Consider the following 20,291-nt stretch of genomic DNA (forward strand, 5'->3'; position numbering starts at 1 on the left):
TGAATTAAACCATGGAGCTTGTATACATGATGCCAATGAAGCTATGAAGCTTGTATGAAGCTATGAAGCTTGTATGCATAAAGCTATGGAGCTTGTATAAAGCTATGAAGCTTGTATGTATGAAGCTTGTATGAAGTTATGAAGCGTGTATGTAGCCATGAAGCTTGTATACATGATGCCAATGAAGCTTGTTTGAAGCTATGAAGCTTGTGTGAAGCCATGACGTTTTTATGTTTGATGCTATGAAGTTTGTATGAAGCCATGAAGCTTGTATGTGTGCTGCTAATGAAGCTATGAAGCTTGTATGAAGCTTGTATGCATAAAGCTATGGAGCTTGTATGAAGCTATGCAGCTTGTGTTGTGTAGTTCCTCTAAACCTATAAAGGATCTGCGCATTTAGAAAACATAGACTGTGGGATTGGTGTCCAGACTGGTTCCAGACACCCCCACCGGGTATGTTTGCCTGTATGCCAGCTAGCTCACAGTGCCACTAGAAACCCCTCTTACCTAGGAGAGAATAGTCCTTGGCAACTATTGAACATGAGAACTATGTCCCATCAGGGATCGTGGAAACAGTACAGTACTTTTCGCTTAGTCACTCGTGCTCACTAGGTCTTAGAGAGATACACAGAATAAACAGTGGGGAGGTTTTCAATAAGCATTTTATTGAACCAGCATCATTCTAGAGTAAAATTGTTGTGATGAAACAACCAAAAGACAGAAACAGATCTACAACCCTAATTAGACGTACCTAAGTGTACCTAGCATGTATGTTGGTGTAGAGCCAAGAATCCCTCTAGGATGAAGTCAACCCCATTACCTGAAGTGAGAGACTGTGGGACCCGTCTTGGTCTTGGGATGGACCCCCCTTGAGGGATGTCAGACCACTGCAAGCTGGAGTGTCTGCATGCAGGAACCTCAGCGTCTTGCGTCAGTGTGTCAGCATGGAAGTCCTTTTTCTCCTCTCCCTGCCTCTTCAAAAATATGGTGTATATATACCCAAAGTGATACCCACTGGGGATATACCTCGCTGTGTCATGTCGAACTAGGATAACGGAAGGAATGACCCTTATACATAGTTATCATGCCGGAGATAGTAGTCCTGCTGAGTTTCCAAGAATCCTCATGCATAATGAATGAGGCTAGTGTTTCAGGGAAACCCCAATGTCCTGTAAGCAGTACTGTAACTAGGTAAAAGGTCAGTCCCAAGAACCATTATGTAGTGTAATGGCAGGGAAAATATAGGTGAAAGGCTTGGTTGCTACCTAAGCCTATATTGGAGTACCTATATGAAATGTAACACTTGTACAAAGCTAGAAGCTATGACGTTTTTATGTTTGATGCTATGAAGCTTGTAGGAAGCTAAGAAGCTTGTATGAATATATGAAGCTTGTATGCATGATACTAAGACGCTTGTATGATGCTACAGAGCCTGTGTGAAGCTTTGAAGTTTCCATGAAGCTAGGAAGTTTGTATGAAGCATGTATGTATGATGCTATGAAGCATGTATGAATGATGCTATGAAGCATGTATGATGCTATGAAGCTTGTATAAAGGTATGAAGCTTGTGTAAACTATGACGTTTGTATGTGTGATGCTATGAAGCTTGTATGAAGCATGATGCTACGAAGTGTGTATGAAGCTATGAATCTTGTAGACATAATGCTATGAAGTGTGTATAAAGCTAAGAAGCTTGTGTGAAGCTATGAAGTTTTTATGTTTGATGCTATGAAGCTTGTACGAAGCTAAGAAGCTTGTATAATGATATGAAGCTTGTATGCATGATACTATGAAGCTTGTATGATGTACAAGAGCCTGTGTGAAGATTTGAAGTTTCCATGAAGCTAGGAAGTTTGTATGAAGCTATGAAGCATGTATGTATGATGCTATGAAGCATGTATGACGCTATGAAGCTTGCATAAAGGTATGGAAGCTTGTGTAAACTATGACGTTTGTATGTGTGATGCTATGAAGCATGATTCTACGAAGTGTGTATGAAGCTATGAATCTTGTAGACATAATGCTGTGAAGTGTGTATAAAGCTAAGAAGCGTGTGTGAAGCTATGAAGTTTTTATGTTTGATGTTATGAAGCTTATATGAAGGTTGTATGAAGATATGAAGCTTGTATGAAGCTATGAAGCTTGTTTGTATGATGCTATGTAGAATGTATGAAGCTACAAAGCTTGTATGAAGCTATGAAGATTGCATGAAGCTATAAACCTTGTTATGTATGATGCTATGAAGCGTGTATAAAGCAATGAAGTTTGTATCATTGATGCTATGAAGTTTGTATAAAGCTATGAAGCTTGTATGAAGCTATGCAGCTTATATGTATGATGCTATGAAGTTTGTGTGAAGCAATAAGGTTTGTATGAAGTTATGAAGCTTGTATGAAGCTATGAAGGTTGTATACATGATGCTATGAACCTTGTATGAAGCTATGAAGCTTGTATGTATGATTCTATGAAGCTTGCATGAAGCCATGAAGCTTGCATATTGCTACGAAGTTTGTATATATGAGGCTATGAAGTTTGTTATGATGCGTGTATGAAGCTATAACACTTATATGTGTCATGCTAAGAAGCTATATGTAAGATGCTATGAAGCTTGTATGATATCCACATTGTGCTGCATAGCAAAAAACAAGGGTACACGCTGCAGCTATGTAATTATGAATGTTTGAATTAACGCAAGCTCTCAAGTTTCCAGATTCATGGACAAGCAGCTTGTCCACTCTAGGTGATTTCTTTGTATTCTGGTATTTGTAGTTCTGAATTCTTCATGGAACAGTAAAGGACTACATGTACCAGAATGCACAGGAACACATTCACATTGGATGATCTACTCACACACCAAGTTAGCCAATCAGTGAGCTCTATTGCCGGTGAACCTCTAATAAAAAGACAGTCTCTCTTTTCTGCCCCGCCTGCCCTTCTCGTGATCTTTTTGTTCCAGAGATCAAGAAAAATATGTTATTTTATTTGATGTTGTTGTAAAGTTTCACTACCTACCCTGTGGTGGCCTCATGGTAAATGGGCTGTAAGGACATATGAAAGGGAACAAGATAAAACAACTACGAATACAAAATACCAATAGGGTTCTCTAATCAGCCATATCTCCAAATGGACTTACAACAGCTAAAGCTGCTATCGAGATGATAAATTGTCCTATCGATGAATTAATGTATTGTAATATTTTTAGAATTTTGAGCTCTTTTTTAAAGCTGTATTAATTGACCTATTTTATGTATTGTAGATCCCATTGTAAGAACTAAATCTAAAAAAAAAAGAAGTCGAGTCAGTGGCAAAAGGCCCATTGAGTTTATGGACCTTTCTGAGAGATTGCCTGAGGAGACGGTTACATAGGTTATTAAAGTAATCCACAACAAGTCAGAGGGTGATTTTCTCATAACAGAGGAGCAACAGCAGAGTTCCATTCTGCAATCTAAATGGTGGAATCAGTGCTTAATTTGTAATCAAATAAAGATAAATAAGTACAATGGCCCAATATATACCCCAGAAGGACATTGCAGCTTGCAACATTCACTGTCCAGTGTGTGTTTCGGATACTTGGTAAGACTGTGTGTCGCAAGGAAGCATTTATCACATTTAATAAACTGGTAAGGTCTCACTCGAGAGTGTGTTTCGGATGCTTGGTAAGACTGTGTGTCGGAAGGAAGCTTTTATCAGGTTTAATAAACTGGTAAGGTCTCACTCCAAAGTGTGTTTCGGATGCTTGGTAAGACTGTGTGTCTGAAGGAAGCTTTTATCACACTTAATAAACTGGTACAGTATCACTCCCGAATGTGTTTCAGATACTTGGTAATACTGTTCTTCTGAAGGAAGCTTTTCTTACATTTAATAAACTGGTACAGTCTCATTCCTGAATGTGTTTCAGATACTTGGTAAGGCTGTCCTTCTGACGAAAGCATTTTTCACATTTAATAGACTGATAAGGTCTTGCTTCAGAGTGTGTTTCAGATACGTGTTAAGGCTGTTCTTCTGATGGAAGCTTTTTTCGCATTTAATAGACTAAGAAGGTATCACTCCGGAGTGTGTTTCAGATGCTTGGTAAGGCTGATCTTCTGACGGGAGCTTTTATAGGGTGTGATACACTGAGAAAGTCTTGCTCTAGAGTGTGTTTCGGATACTTGGTAAGACTGTGTGTCGGAAGGAAGCTTTTATCACATCTAATAAACATGTAATGTCTCGCTCAAGAGTGTGTTTCAGATACTTGGTAATACTGTTCTTCTGAATGAAGCTTTTCTCACATCTAATAAACTGGTAATCGCTCCAGAGTGTGTTTCAGATGCTTGATAATACTGTTCTTCTGAATGAAGCTTTTCTCACATCTAATAAACTGGTAATGTCTCGCTCCAGAGTGTGTTTCAGATGCTTTATAATGCTGTTCTTCTGAAGGAAGCTTTGATCACATTTAATAAACTGGTACGGTCTCGCTCCAGAGTGTGTTTCAGATGCCTGATAATACTGTTCTTCTGAAGGAAGCTTTTCTCACATCTAATAAACTGGTACGGTCTCGCTCCAGAGTGTGTTTCAGATGCTTTATAATGCTGTTCTTCTGAAGGAAGCTTTTATCACATTTAATAAACTGGTACGGTCTCGCTCCAGAGTGTGTTTCAGATGCCTGATAATACTGTTCTTCTGAAGGAAGCTTTTATCACATTTAATAAACTGGTAAGGTCTCGCTCCAGAGTGTGTTTCAGATGCTTGATAAAACTTTTCTTCTGAAGGAAGCTTTTATCACATTTAATAAACTGGTACGGTCTCGCTCCAGAGTGTGTTTCAGATGCTTGATAATACTGTTCTTTTGAAGGAAGCTTTTATCACATTTAATAAAACTGGTAAGGTCTCGCTCCAATGTGTGTTTCAGATGCTTGATAAACCTGTACTTCCGAAGGAAGCTTTTCTCACATTTAATAAACTGGTAAGGTCTCGCTCCAGTGTGTGTTTCAGATGCTTGATAAACCTGTTCTTCCGAAGGAAGCTTTTCTCACATTTAATAAACTGGTAAGGTCTCGCTCCAGAGTGTGTTTCAGATGCTTGGTAATACTGTTCTTCCGAAGGAAGCTTTTATCACATTTAATAAACTGGTAAGTTCTCGCTCCAGAGTGTGTTTCAGATGCTTGGTAATACTGTTCTTCCAAAGGAAGCTTTTATCACATTTAATAAACTGGTAAGGTCTCGCTCCAGAGTGTGTTTCAGATGCTTGATAATACTGTTCTTCCGAAGGAAGCTTTTATCACATTTAATGAACTGGTAAGGTCTCGCTCCAGAGTGTGTTTCAGATGCTTGATAATACTGTTCTTCCGAAGGAAGCTTTTATCACATTTAATAAACTGGTAAGGTCTCGCTCCAGAGTGTGTTTCAGATGCTTGATAATACTGTTCTTCCGAAGGAAGCTTTTATCACATTTAATAAACTGGTAAGGTCTCGCTCCAGAGTGTGTTTCAGATGCTTGGTAATACTGTTCTTCCGAAGGAAGCTTTTATCACATTTAATAAACTGGTAAGGTCTCGCTCCAGAGTGTGTTTCAGATGCTTGGTAATACTGTTCTTCCGAAGGAAGCTTTTCTCACATTTAATAAACTGGTAAGGTCTCGCTTAAGAGTGTGTTTCAGATGCTTGATAATACTGTTCTTCCGAAGGAAGCTTTTATCACATTTAATAAACTGGTAAGGTCTCGCTCCAGAGTGTGTTTCAGATGCTTGATAATACGGTTCTTCCGAAGGAAGCTTTTCTCACATTTAATAAACTGGTACGGTCTCGCACAAGAGTGTGTTTCAGATGCTTGATAATACTGTTCTTCCGAAGGACGCTTTTATCACATTTAATAAACTGGTAAGGTCTCGCTTCAGAGTGTGTTTCAGATGCTTGATAATACTGTTCTTCCGAAGGAAGCTTTTATCACATTTAATAAACTGGTACGGTCTCGCTCCAGAGTGTGTTTCAGATGCTTGGTAATACTGTTCTTCCGAAGGAAGCTTTTATCACATTTAATAAACTGGTAAGTTCTCGCTCCAGAGTCTGTTTCAGATGCTTGGTAATACTGTTCTTCCAAAGGAAGCTTTTATCACATTTAATAAACTGGTAAGGTCTCGCTCCAGTGTGTGTTTCAGATGCTTGATAAACCTGTTCTTCCGAAGGAAGCTTTGCTCACATTTAATAAACTGGTAAGGTCTCGCTCAAGAGTGTGTTTCAGATGCTTGATAATACTGTTCTTCCGAAGGAAGCTTTTATCATATTTAATAAACTGGTAAGGTCTCGCTCCAGAGTGTGTTTCAGATGCTTGATAATACTGTTCTTCCGAAGGAAGCTTTTATCACATTTAATAAACTGGTAAGGTCTCGCTCCAGAGTGTGTTTCAGATGCTTGGTAATACTGTTCTTCCGAAGGAAGCTTTTATCACATTTAATAAACTGGTAAGTTCTCGCTCCAGAGTGTGTTTCAGATGCTTGGTAATACTGTTCTTCCAAAGGAAGCTTTTATCACATTTAATAAACTGGTACAGTCTCATTCCTGAATGTGTTTCAGATACTTGGTAAGGCTGTCCTTCTGACGAAAGCATTTTTCACATTTAATAGACTGATAAGGTCTTGCTTCAGAGTGTGTTTCAGATACGTGTTAAGGCTGTTCTTCTGATGGAAGCTTTTTTCGCATTTAATAGACTAAGAAGGTATCACTCCGGAGTGTGTTTCAGATGCTTGGTAAGGCTGATCTTCTGACGGGAGCTTTTATAGGGTGTGATACACTGAGAAAGTCTTGCTCTAGAGTGTGTTTCGGATACTTGGTAAGACTGTGTGTCGGAAGGAAGCTTTTATCACATCTAATAAACATGTAATGTCTCGCTCAAGAGTGTGTTTCAGATACTTGGTAATACTGTTCTTCTGAATGAAGCTTTTCTCACATCTAATAAACTGGTAATCGCTCCAGAGTGTGTTTCAGATGCTTGATAATACTGTTCTTCTGAATGAAGCTTTTCTCACATCTAATAAACTGGTAATGTCTCGCTCCAGAGTGTGTTTCAGATGCTTTATAATGCTGTTCTTCTGAAGGAAGCTTTGATCACATTTAATAAACTGGTACGGTCTCGCTCCAGAGTGTGTTTCAGATGCCTGATAATACTGTTCTTCTGAAGGAAGCTTTTCTCACATCTAATAAACTGGTACGGTCTCGCTCCAGAGTGTGTTTCAGATGCTTTATAATGCTGTTCTTCTGAAGGAAGCTTTTATCACATTTAATAAACTGGTACGGTCTCGCTCCAGAGTGTGTTTCAGATGCCTGATAATACTGTTCTTCTGAAGGAAGCTTTTATCACATTTAATAAACTGGTAAGGTCTCGCTCCAGAGTGTGTTTCAGATGCTTGATAAAACTTTTCTTCTGAAGGAAGCTTTTATCACATTTAATAAACTGGTACGGTCTCGCTCCAGAGTGTGTTTCAGATGCTTGATAATACTGTTCTTTTGAAGGAAGCTTTTATCACATTTAATAAAACTGGTAAGGTCTCGCTCCAATGTGTGTTTCAGATGCTTGATAAACCTGTACTTCCGAAGGAAGCTTTTCTCACATTTAATAAACTGGTAAGGTCTCGCTCCAGTGTGTGTTTCAGATGCTTGATAAACCTGTTCTTCCGAAGGAAGCTTTTCTCACATTTAATAAACTGGTAAGGTCTCGCTCCAGAGTGTGTTTCAGATGCTTGGTAATACTGTTCTTCCGAAGGAAGCTTTTATCACATTTAATAAACTGGTAAGTTCTCGCTCCAGAGTGTGTTTCAGATGCTTGGTAATACTGTTCTTCCAAAGGAAGCTTTTATCACATTTAATAAACTGGTAAGGTCTCGCTCCAGAGTGTGTTTCAGATGCTTGATAATACTGTTCTTCCGAAGGAAGCTTTTATCACATTTAATGAACTGGTAAGGTCTCGCTCCAGAGTGTGTTTCAGATGCTTGATAATACTGTTCTTCCGAAGGAAGCTTTTATCACATTTAATAAACTGGTAAGGTCTCGCTCCAGAGTGTGTTTCAGATGCTTGATAATACTGTTCTTCCGAAGGAAGCTTTTATCACATTTAATAAACTGGTAAGGTCTCGCTCCAGAGTGTGTTTCAGATGCTTGGTAATACTGTTCTTCCGAAGGAAGCTTTTCTCACATTTAATAAACTGGTAAGGTCTCGCTTAAGAGTGTGTTTCAGATGCTTGATAATACTGTTCTTCCGAAGGAAGCTTTTATCACATTTAATAAACTGGTAAGGTCTCGCTCCAGAGTGTGTTTCAGATGCTTGATAATACGGTTCTTCCGAAGGAAGCTTTTCTCACATTTAATAAACTGGTACGGTCTCGCACAAGAGTGTGTTTCAGATGCTTGATAATACTGTTCTTCCGAAGGACGCTTTTATCACATTTAATAAACTGGTAAGGTCTCGCTTCAGAGTGTGTTTCAGATGCTTGATAATACTGTTCTTCCGAAGGAAGCTTTTATCACATTTAATAAACTGGTACGGTCTCGCTCCAGAGTGTGTTTCAGATGCTTGGTAATACTGTTCTTCCGAAGGAAGCTTTTATCACATTTAATAAACTGGTAAGTTCTCGCTCCAGAGTCTGTTTCAGATGCTTGGTAATACTGTTCTTCCAAAGGAAGCTTTTATCACATTTAATAAACTGGTAAGGTCTCGCTCCAGTGTGTGTTTCAGATGCTTGATAAACCTGTTCTTCCGAAGGAAGCTTTGCTCACATTTAATAAACTGGTAAGGTCTCGCTCAAGAGTGTGTTTCAGATGCTTGATAATACTGTTCTTCCGAAGGAAGCTTTTATCATATTTAATAAACTGGTAAGGTCTCGCTCCAGAGTGTGTTTCAGATGCTTGATAATACTGTTCTTCCGAAGGAAGCTTTTATCACATTTAATAAACTGGTAAGGTCTCGCTCCAGAGTGTGTTTCAGATGCTTGGTAATACTGTTCTTCCGAAGGAAGCTTTTATCACATTTAATAAACTGGTAAGTTCTCGCTCCAGAGTGTGTTTCAGATGCTTGGTAATACTGTTCTTCCAAAGGAAGCTTTTATCACATTTAATAAACTGGTAAGGTCTCGCTCCAGAGTGTGTTTCAGATGCTTGATAAACCTGTTCTTCCGAAGGAAGCTTTTCTCACATTTAATAAACTGGTAAGGTCTCGCTCCAGAGTGTGTTTCAGATGCTTGGTAATACTGTTCTTCCGAAGGAAGCTTTTATCACATTTAATAAACTGGTAAGTTCTCGCTCCAGAGTGTGTTTCAGATGCTTGGTAATACTGTTCTTCCAAAGGAAGCTTTTATCACATTTAATAAACTGGTAAGGTCTCGCTCCAGTGTGTGTTTCAGATGCTTGATAAACCTGTTCTTCCGAAGGAAGCTTTTCTCACATTTAATAAACTGGTAAGGTCTCGCTCCAGAGTGTGTTTAAGATGCTTGGTAATACTGTTCTTCCGAAGGAAGCTTTTATCACATTTAATAAACTGGTAAGGTCTCGCTCCAGAGTGTGTTTAAGATGCTTGGTAATACTGTTCTTCCGAAGGAAGCTTTTATCACATTTAATAAACTGGTAAGTTCTCGCTCCAGAATGTGTTTCAGATGCTTGGTAATACTGTTCTTCCAAAGGAAGCTTTTATCACATTTAATAAACTGGTAAGGTCTCGCTCCAGAGTGTGTTTCAGATGCTTGATAAACCTGTTCTTCCGAAGGAAGCTTTTCTCACATTTAATAAACTGGTAAGGTCTCGCTCAAGAGTGTGTTTCAGATGCTTGGTAATACTGTTCTACCGAAGGAAGCTTTTATCACATTTAATAAACTGGTAAGGTCTCGCTCCAGTGTGTGTTTCAGATGCTTGATAAACCTGTTCTTCCGAAGGAAGCTTTTCTCACATTTAATAAACTGGTAAGGTCTCGCTCAAGAGTGTGTTTCAGATGCTTGATAATACTGTTCTTCCGAAGGAAGCTTTTATCACATTTAATAAACTGGTAAGGTCTCGCTCCAGAGTGTGTTTCAGATGCTTGATAAACCTGTTCTTCCGAAGGAAGCTTTTCTCACATTTAATAAACTGGTATGGTCTCGCTCCAGAGTGTGTTTCAGATGCTTGGTAATACTGTTCTTCCGAAGGAAGCTTTTATCACATTTAATAAACTGGTAAGTTCTCGCTCCAGAGTGTGTTTCAGATGCTTGGTAATACTGTTCTTCCAAAGGAAGCTTTTATCACATTTAATAAACTGGTAAGGTCTCGCTCCAGAGTGTGTTTCAGATGCTTGATAAACCTGTTCTTCCGAAGGAAGCTTTTCTCACATTTAATAAACTGGTATGGTCTCGCTCCAGTGTGTGTTTCAGATGCTTGATAAACCTGTTCTTCCGAAGGAAGCTTTTCTCACATTTAATAAACTGGTAAGGTCTCGCTCAAGAGTGTGTTTCAGATGCTTGATAATACTGTTCTTCCGAAGGAAGCTTTTATCACATTTAATAAACTGGTAAGGTCTCGCTCCAGAGTGTGTTTCAGATGCTTGATAATACTGTTCTTCCGAAGGAAGCTTTTATCACATTTAATAAACTGGTAAGGTCTCGCTCCAGAGTGTGTTTCAGATGCTTGGTAATACTGTTCTTCCGAAGGAAGCTTTTATCACATTTAATAAACTGGTAAGTTCTCGCTCCAGAGTGTGTTTCAGATGCTTGGTAATACTGTTCTTCCAAAGGAAGCTTTTATCACATTTAATAAACTGGTAAGGTCTCGCTCCAGAGTGTGTTTCAGATGCTTGATAAACCTGTTCTTCCGAAGGAAGCTTTTCTCACATTTTATAAACTGGTAAGGTCTCGCTCAAGAGTGTGTTTCAGATGCTTGATAATACTGTTCTTCCGAAGGAAGCTTTTATCACATTTAATAAATTGGTACGGTCTCGCTCCAGAGTGTGTTTCAGATGCAGAAGGTTGTTCTGTTGACAAGCCATTTTTTCACATGATTACACTGGTACGGTCTCACTTCCGGTGGGGTTTCAGAGGTATCTCACTCCGTAGAATGTTTTAGATGCTTCGAAAGACTGTTCTTAAAATGGACGCTTTTAGAGTGGTTGATATACCGATAAGGTCTCGCTCTGGAGAGTGTTTCACATCTTTAGTAACACTGTCCTTGTCACAGAAGCTATTATCACATTGAAGACACTCATAAGGTCTCACTCCAGAGAGTTTTTCAGATCTCTGCTAAGACTGTTCTTCTGATAGAAGCTTTTATCACATTGAATACACTTATAAGGTCTCGCTCCGGAGCGCGTTTGAAATCTTTGGAAAGGCTTTTTCTTATAGAAGCTTTTAGGTGTGCTTGAGGCAAAAGGAGATGTGGAACTGTTCACGAGCACTTTACCGCCAACTATACACACAGCGGGAAAGGAAATGGCAGCCATGGAATGGGTTCTGTTGTATCTCTGAGACAGTAAAAAATACCTTATGTCCTGGACCGTAGGGAGTTTGACAGCTGAGGTACTGGGCCAACCCAAAGTTAGGAACATACGGTACCATGAAATGGGGGTTTACAGAATCCCTATTCATCAGAAGTGGAGAATAAGGCTGTGCGGACAATTATAAAGTTAGAAGGCCCGGACCGATGATATTAAAGATGCTGATCTGGTGCTGGCTGGGGACCGACATTGAGATGGGCAAGTTTAGTACTGCTTTTGAACCTCTCTCCCTGACAGTAATAGACCAAAGAAGGAAACTGGAGGACCAACACCCAAAGCTTGGCTGTGTAGGAATGCTTTCAAGAATAGAGACCTTCACAGGAAGAAGAGGGCAGCTCGCAAGATCTGTCTGGCAGTGATCTGAAAGACTTCCAAGAGCCCAGGCCCACCTCATCCGCCCACAGTGAGATACCAGAGGGTGGTCGCGACTCAGACATGAGGGGAGTCAAGACGAGCGACCAAAGCACATCGGGTCAAGAGCCTCAAGTTTGCAGTAACATATGATATTCATTCATGGGTGAGGCTGGAAAAGTATGTGGTATGAGCCGTGATGCGGTTCTAGTGCAGAGACAGACGTATGTACCTGTACTCTTACTTCATGGTGTTGGGAAGGAATTCTATGTAAAGACTGAATGTACACATGGATATTGCTTCAGAGCAGGGCCCATGCAGACACACACACAAAGCCACAGAGCTCTTGCAATGCTGTGCCCAGGGCCCTAACCAAGGAAGGAAGGGCCCTAAGCTTGGGCAGGCCCTCTGCACTGCACCACCCATGTGTGCAGGGCTCATGCAGACACACACACAAAGCCACAGAGCTCTTGCAATGCTGTGCCCAGGGACCTAACCAAGGAAGGAAGGGCCCTAAGCTTGGGCAGGCCCTCTGCACTGCACCACCCATGTGTGCAGGGCTCATGCAGACACACACACAAAGCCACAGAGCTCTTGCAATGCTGTACCCAGGGACCCAACCAATGAAGGAAGGGCCCTAAGCTTGGGCAGGCCCTCTGCACTGCACCACCCATGTGTGCAGGGCTCATGCAGACACACACACAAAGCCACAGAGCTCTTGCAATGCTGTGCCCAGGGACCTAACCAAGGAAGGAAGGGCCATAGGCTTGGGCAGGCCCTCTGCACTGCACCACCCATGTGTGCAGGACTCATGCAAACACACACACAAAGCCACAGAGCTCTTGCTATACTGTGCCCAGGGACCCAACCAATGAAGGAAGGGCCCTACGCTTGGGCAGGCCCTCTGCACTGCACCACCCATGTGTGCAGAGCTCATGCATCACATGCTGTAACTGTAATGTAAATTCACTTTTATTAATTGATAACATCACTTCAGTGAAGCACTTACCAAATACAAACTATCTTTGAAAGCTTTTTGATGATAACAAATCGAAAATTGCATCTCGCGTTCAATGGTGGGGTGCCTTGCACCTTGGAAATTCATTTTTGAAAAACATTTGACGTAGGAATGGTCTTAGGTCGATCAGTAATGGAGACAAACAGAACATGATTCACGGGCTCCCTCCTCATCGGGCTCCTTCCTAGAAGCCTCAACTACCATCTACCATTGTAAGCCGGAGAAGATCCCTTTAAGAATTTAGCTGCAAGCGATGATCCTCCCAGTTGCCTCTTTTAATCCTAGAAAAATAATCAATACAGTGTAAAAAAAACAAAAAAAACTAGCAAAAGGCCCTTTTCATCCATTTACCCAGGATCTGGAACAACATTCCTTCCTCAGGACCACCCCAGAGCTGCTCCAGTTTAGGAAAGAGTTGAAGAAGTACCTCTTGAAAGAGTACCACCGTGCAGTGAGTAATAATACGATACCACGTTATCGATCCTATCACTCGTTGGCGCTGTCTTCGCCCTTGACCCTGAACAGCGCTCCGCTACCTTTTGGATATGTTTGTGCTACAGAAATACCATATACGTATATACATACACATACACAAATACATACATACATACACGGTTTCCGGTAAACTTTAATTTCCCCATGCCTCAGGGTCATCCGTGTAACTAACGATTTTCATTGATTCGTTCAAACAATTCCTACTGGCGGATTAGAAAGACAAGTACCACCCATCAGGTGTAAAAACAGTATAATACTTTACACACGCATAAGGAAATTAACCGCTGAAGAAACTAAGGGGCATATCATCAAGGGCCTTATCTCTGCTTTTTTGGCTTTAAAAGCCAGAAAAGCGGAGATAATGTTTTCGCCCTATTAACAAGAGGGTGCTAACATGCATAATCGCATTGTTAGCACCCTTTTCCCCTATGCCTCCCTTTGCATCTCTAATGAGATGCAAAGTGGGCGTTCCTTCCCCAAATAACTGGAGAAATGTCACTAACCGACATTTCTCCAATTATCAATGGGCACGCTAACAAGCATAGCGATAAGAAAAGTAGCGCTAACCGCGGTTATTGCTACTTTCCTTACGCCTGCTTTTAGTTTGACTTAGCCATGATAGCCAATGGAGGGTGGATATCATGGTTAAGTATGCCGTGCCCTATCAACAACGTAGCGCCAAACGTGCGATTATCGCTGGAATCCCAGCGATAATTGCACATTTGGCAGCTGACTCGGTTATTTTTATCTCTCTGGAGATAAGCGTAGCTGATAGCGCGCTATCTCCGCGATAAAAACAAGCGATAGCCGGCAATAATTATCCTAGTGCTAAGTGCGCTTAGCGATAATTATCGCCGGTTGTTGATGATATGCCCCTTAAACCTTATATAAATAATAAGGAAAAGTCGGCTCTTTGGCGTTCCTGAGGACTACCAAGTGCCAAATAACTGCCTTAGAATAACGCCGAAAGATTTCAGTTTTATACTCATGAGACCAAGCTCAAGTTTTACATCTTCCTGGGTGAAAGGGGAGAAAGGTCTGTGGGAGAAATGGAAGACAGACTACAGCAGGCACAAAAACGTATTCCAGATGACGTGTTCAGCTCTGCAAGTTCTGAAACGTAACCACTTGTTGCTGTTTCAACAATTGTTTTCTGAGCTTGGTGTGAGCTAGAATATATAGTGCAGTTGTCACAGGTCATTGACAAGTGTTTCTAGGCAGGAGAAATACTTTAAAAAAACATTGACAAAATAATGCACAAAAGAATACTTACCTGGCGCAACCGGATACCACTTTGCTCCTGTACTTCTGTCCTGATCCGCGCCTCCCGGATGTCCACGAACTGCTGTACACTGTGCAGGCTCCGAGTTGGCAATCCAGACACTGCGCTCATGCTGGGATTCCCAGCAGGAGAGAAGCGCTGGGATTGGTCTGAGAGGCCTGGTTTGGCGCTCACACAGTTCCTGGGAGCCTGCGTCAGTTCTCCAACTGGCTGTGCAACACAGCTCGGGCTGGAGAAATGCTAAGTGCGCATGTGTGTTCGGCCATGCTACAGCAGTCGGCCAAACCGACATGCGAACTTAGCAGTGCACATTACTCCTCCTCCCTGCCTCTGACTCTCGTCGCGATGGCCCCGCCCCCGCCTCCGCCCAAAGACTCAGCTGGCTCTTTGATAAATAAAATGATTCATAAATGGTTTTATTATTATTTTATTTTTCACTTTTGCCTCTGTTGGATGTCAGCAGTGGGGCGACGCTCCTCCGCCATGACGGAGCAGCCGCCCCTGGTTATCAAGGTGGTCGATAGCAGGTTTGGCTTCAGGTCTGTCATGGCAGCATTTAAGAGAGTTATTGATTGGCTGTGAAGAGAGGCTCTGAAGAAAGAAGTAGGTTAAGGTGATTCCTCGTGTACTGTCAGCTCTTTTCTCCAGTGCAGTCCTACAAAACAAACATGTTTTCTGTGCAAGAACTCTCCACGAGACTCCCCTCAGGCTACAGCAGGCCTGCTTCAGCTCCCACGTGATGGCTTCTCCCTGTTGAGGCAAGCTCCATCCAGAGAGGGAATTGGGTCAGCAGGCTGTGCAGCTGACACCGACACCTGTTTATGCGCACACATGCGCGCACACACACACACACACAAACAGACCCCAACAAAAGCAACTGAAACAACAGTCCCTATCATTTGACGCAGTGCAATGCAGCAAGACAACTTGTTGCGCTGTGCTGCGTCAATGGAGATGTCAGGAATGCACCATATCAGCTAAGATGCGGTGCATTCTCTCTCTCTCTCTCTCTGCGCTGGACCACTACTGACTGCCAAGCGCCTACACGGGCACCTTGGCACCATGGTGCAAGGGTGCCTGTGTTGCACACAGCATTGTTCTTGTGCAGGAAGGTGTCCCTTCCTAAACAAAAACAATCCTCTGAGGCTTTTTCCTCTTTCTACGTGTGCTGCAGAAAGAGCAAAAAACGAGGAGAAATAGATATATTTCTCCTTGTTGCACATCCCTACGAAGGCATTTGACGCATTCTAAGGTATACTATTGTTAGTAAATTTGGGAATGCATCAAAAACCATGGGTAGATCTGTGGGAACACCCACGCTCCACCCTTGGAACGCCTCCCTGGTGCAGGGAAACACGAGGCAGCAACTTGTGGTGCCTTGCGTCACTCCAGATTTACTAGGCTACGCAGTGCCACGCAAGGTGGCTTGACATAGTAAATCTCACGTAATGGCTTGCGGTGCCTTGCGTCACTCCAGATTTACTAGGCTACGCAGTGCCACGCAAGGTGGCTTGACATAGTAAATCTCACGTAATGGCTTGCGGTGCCTTGCGTCACTCCAGATTTACTAGGCTACGCAGTGCCACGCAAGGTGGCTTGACATAGTAAATCTCACGTAATGGCTTGCGGTGCCTTGCGTCACTCCAGATTTACTAGGCTACGCAGTGCCACGCAAGGTGGCTTGACATAGTAAATCTCACGTAATGGCTTGCGGTGCCTTGCGTCACTCCAGATTTACTAGGCTTCGCAGTGCCACGCAAGGTGGCTTGACATAGTAAATCTCACTTAAGGGCTTGCGTTGCCCTTGCCTCACCTTGCATGACGCAAGGCGACGCAGGCCCTTGGTATATCTGGGCCTCAAAGATTTTATCTCGTTTTTTAAAGTAACTGAAAATAATAGATTGAGATCAAGCAGAGCCAGGACCTCATCTTCAAGTGACGTCACAAATTCCTTGCAAGAGTTCCGGTCACTAGACACCGGAAGCATGCTGAGCCTCTTAAGGGCACTTTCCAGCAGGAGCCATGGGGTGAGCGCAGCAGTGCCAGGCCTGCATGCCTCAGGGACGCCAGCATGTCTAGGGCACCATAAATCCGACCACAGTTTGGTAAGTAAGACAGTGTGGAGATACAAACACTGACAGAGAGGGCTTTGGAATCCTTTTAAATTAATCACACAGGTTTTTCCATTTAACAGCGAAGGCTGGGCGCCTGGACAGTTCATTTTACTTACCGTGTGAGGCTGTTTCGTCATCTCATGTTTATGAAGAGATAGTGAGAGGGCTTCAGAAACAGACCCTGCTCTGGAATATAATCCTGCAGACCCAGAGCTAGAAGAAAAGGAGGAAAGCAGGACCTGCTGTGCACTTAAAAAAAAAAAGGTTGAGATTTATATGCCTGGCCAATCGAAGGGTGTGATACAAAGGTAAACTTAGACCAGAGGTCTAAGCTTAGACTTGAAGTCTAAGTTTAGTCCAAAAGTCTAACTTTACTATCACTAAAGTTAGACTTTTGGTCTAAATTAGACTTTTGGTCTAAACTTACACAAAAAGTCTAATTTTACTTGTGGTATAGACTTTAGGTCTAAACTTAGACTTCAGGGCTACGCTTAGACTTCAGGTCTACGCTTAGACTTCAGGTCTACGCTTAGACTTCAGGTCTACGCTTAGACTTAAGGTCTAAACTTAGACTTCAGGGCTACGCTTAGACTTCAGGTCTACGCTTAGACTTTAGGTCTACGCTTAGACTTCAGGTCTACGCTTAGACTTCAGGTCTACGCTTAGACTTCAGGTCTACGCTTAGACTTTAGGTCTAAACTTAGACTTTAGGTCTACGCTTAGACTTTAGGTCTAAACTTAGACTTCAGGTCTACGCTTAGACTTCAGGTCTACGCTTAGACTTCAGGTCTACGCTTAGACTTTAGGTCTAAACTTAGACTTCAGGTCTACGCTTAGACTTCAGGTCTACGTTTAGACTTTAGGTCTACGCTTAGACTTCAGGTCTACGCTTAGACTTCAGGTCTACGCTTAGACTTCAGGTCTACGCTTAGACTTCAGGTCTACGCTTAGACTTTAGGTCTAAACTTAGACTTTAGGTCTACGCTTAGACTTTAGGTCTAAACTTAGACTTCAGGTCTACGCTTAGACTTCAGGTCTACGCTTAGACTTCAGGTCTACGCTTAGACTTTAGGTCTAAACTTAGACTTCAGGTCTACGCTTAGACTTCAGGTCTACGCTTAGACTTCAGGTCTACGCTTAGACTTCAGGTCTACGCTTAGACTTCAGGTCTACGCTTAGAGGTCTACGCTTAGACTTCTGCTCTAAGTTTACCTTTTGTGAATAGTGCCTGAGGTTTGTTTCCTAACTACCTCAACCTTTCCCCTTACCTTAACTTCCTATACCCCACCTCACCCTCCCTTTTACCCATAATCCCCCTTCCTTACCCAAATAATCACTAACTCCCACCTCGCACCTTTCTCCCTCCTGTCCTTCTTCTTCGTCATCCTCATCTTCACCTCCCTTCCACTTTGTTCCCCCTGCACCCCCAGTTGTACACCACTGACTCTTCTCCCCTCCCTCCATTTTATTCATCTCCTTCTGCCCACCCTTCCGCCTTTCACTCTATTCTCACCTGTAAATCCTCTTCGGGAACGCACTCGTTCATCCGCCTCTCGCACCCCTGCAACCTTCAGACCTCGTACCAAGTTTAATCCCACCCCCTCCCAAACTCCAACTTTTCTCTTACACCTGCCCTATCTTACACCTCCTAGCCCCTAAAACCTACTGTTTTTCAGTACTCGACACTGCATATCCTATCCCTTCCCCAACCCCCTGCCCTTCCAACCCATCCTGCCCCTCTACCCCCTGGATGCCAATCTTCAGCCTGCTTAATCCAGAGAATGGCTGTACCTCCAGCCCACTTCCATCCATGGAAATATCCGCGCGCCACAGCCGAAGAGGGGGTGCAGTGTGTTAAGCATACGTGTGTGTCCTGAGAAGGGACCTTCCTAATACAATATCAATGCATTAATCAATTTCCAACTTTATACGTGTACAGAGGAATGCAGATCATATCCTAAGTTGCCAATGTGTGCAGGAATAAAAGCTTTTCTTCTAGCTATTCGTGCCTTCAGAGGCTGTAATGTTTGAGGGTTTAAGTCAAATCCCTTTGTATCCGTGCTCGTTTATAAGAATGTGCATTAAAATCAGGATGTCCACTTAAAACTAAATCCCTGCACAACCCTTTCCACTGTGTTTGTTTTTATGCTAGGTAACTAACACAAACCATGTAGAAAATGTAAATAGATATGAGTGTCGGGGTCAGGTTTGGTAACAATTTGTGATGCAAACCAGCAGAACATGTTTATTTGGGATTTATTTTCCATTGTAAAACTCAGCAAGGAACCCCTGGGAGCAGCCAACCCCTGCTGCGTGTGACCTTTGGCCAGGCCCTGTGCCCACCCCCCCCGGGAGCAGAAAGGCTGTGCATAGTGGGGGTTAGGTGCAGGGGCCTAGCCTGCAGCCACGCCCTGAACCCATCCCCTCGGGAGCAGAAAAGCTGTGCATAGTGGGGTTTGGCTGCAGGGGCCTATCCCGTGGCCAGTCTCTGAGCCCAACCCCACGAGATCGACCATACCCCCACTACGCATGGCCTTTGGTCGTGCGCAGCATAGGTTCAGCACAGGGCGTGTGTCCAACCTGCCCCAGGACAGCCAACCCCGCAGCGGACGGCCTGTGCCCAGGGCAGGCCCTGAATTCAACCCAACACAGGGAACCAGCCACTGGTATGGCCATACCCACACTGCACATGGCCTTCAGGTGTGCGCAGCATAGGTTCAGCACAGGGCGTGTGTCCAACCTGCCCCAGGACAGCCAACCCCCGCAGCGAATGGCCTGCGCCCAGGGCAGGCCCTGCATTCAACCCAACACTGGGAACCAGCCACTGGTATAGCCATACCTGCACTGCACATGGCCTTTGGTCGAGCGCAGCATAGCTTCAGCCCCGGCCTGTGCCCTACCTGTCCCAGGAAGGCCAACCCCTGCAGCACACAGCCAGTCACGGGAAACATCAATTACAGTGCGTGCATTGCATCGCAATGCCTTTACATCGCGGTCATTACAACGCAAGTCGTTACAACGACTTGCGCTGGATGGCGCTCTAAGCTTAGGAATACTATGATTTACTATTCCAACACCTTCCCTACTGTACGTAGACTGGAGCAGGAATAGTAAATCGTACTATTTCCAAGTCCAGCACCCTCCAGCGCAAAGTCGTTGTAACTGCATTGTAACGAACGCGATGTGAAATACCTGCATTGTAAATGTATGCGTAGTAATGTCATACATCCGCCAGTCACTGATATGGCCAAACCCCACTTCCTATGGTCATACACAGCACCTATGGAGTAACACATTGGGACTGGCTAAGTTCTGAGGTAGTTAGGGGTGGGCGGAGCTTGCAGAGTTGCATTATGCTGGAATCCACGGAGTTGCAAAAAAACTCAGTGGAATTCCATGGAGTTCAGCGAGCTGGCAGAGTTGCTCCACTCGCCCACCTCAAATTAAACCTCTGTGTGCTTTTTAGCCTGGGCATAAATTAATGGTTAGCAAACACAAGGAGATAATGGACGGAGCGCTGAAACTTTTCAAACACTCACCCCCGTCACAG

The sequence above is a fragment of the Triturus cristatus genome, chromosome 9 (genome assembly GCF_964204655.1).
Source record: "Triturus cristatus chromosome 9, aTriCri1.1, whole genome shotgun sequence".
Lineage (NCBI taxonomy): Eukaryota > Metazoa > Chordata > Amphibia > Caudata > Salamandridae > Triturus > Triturus cristatus.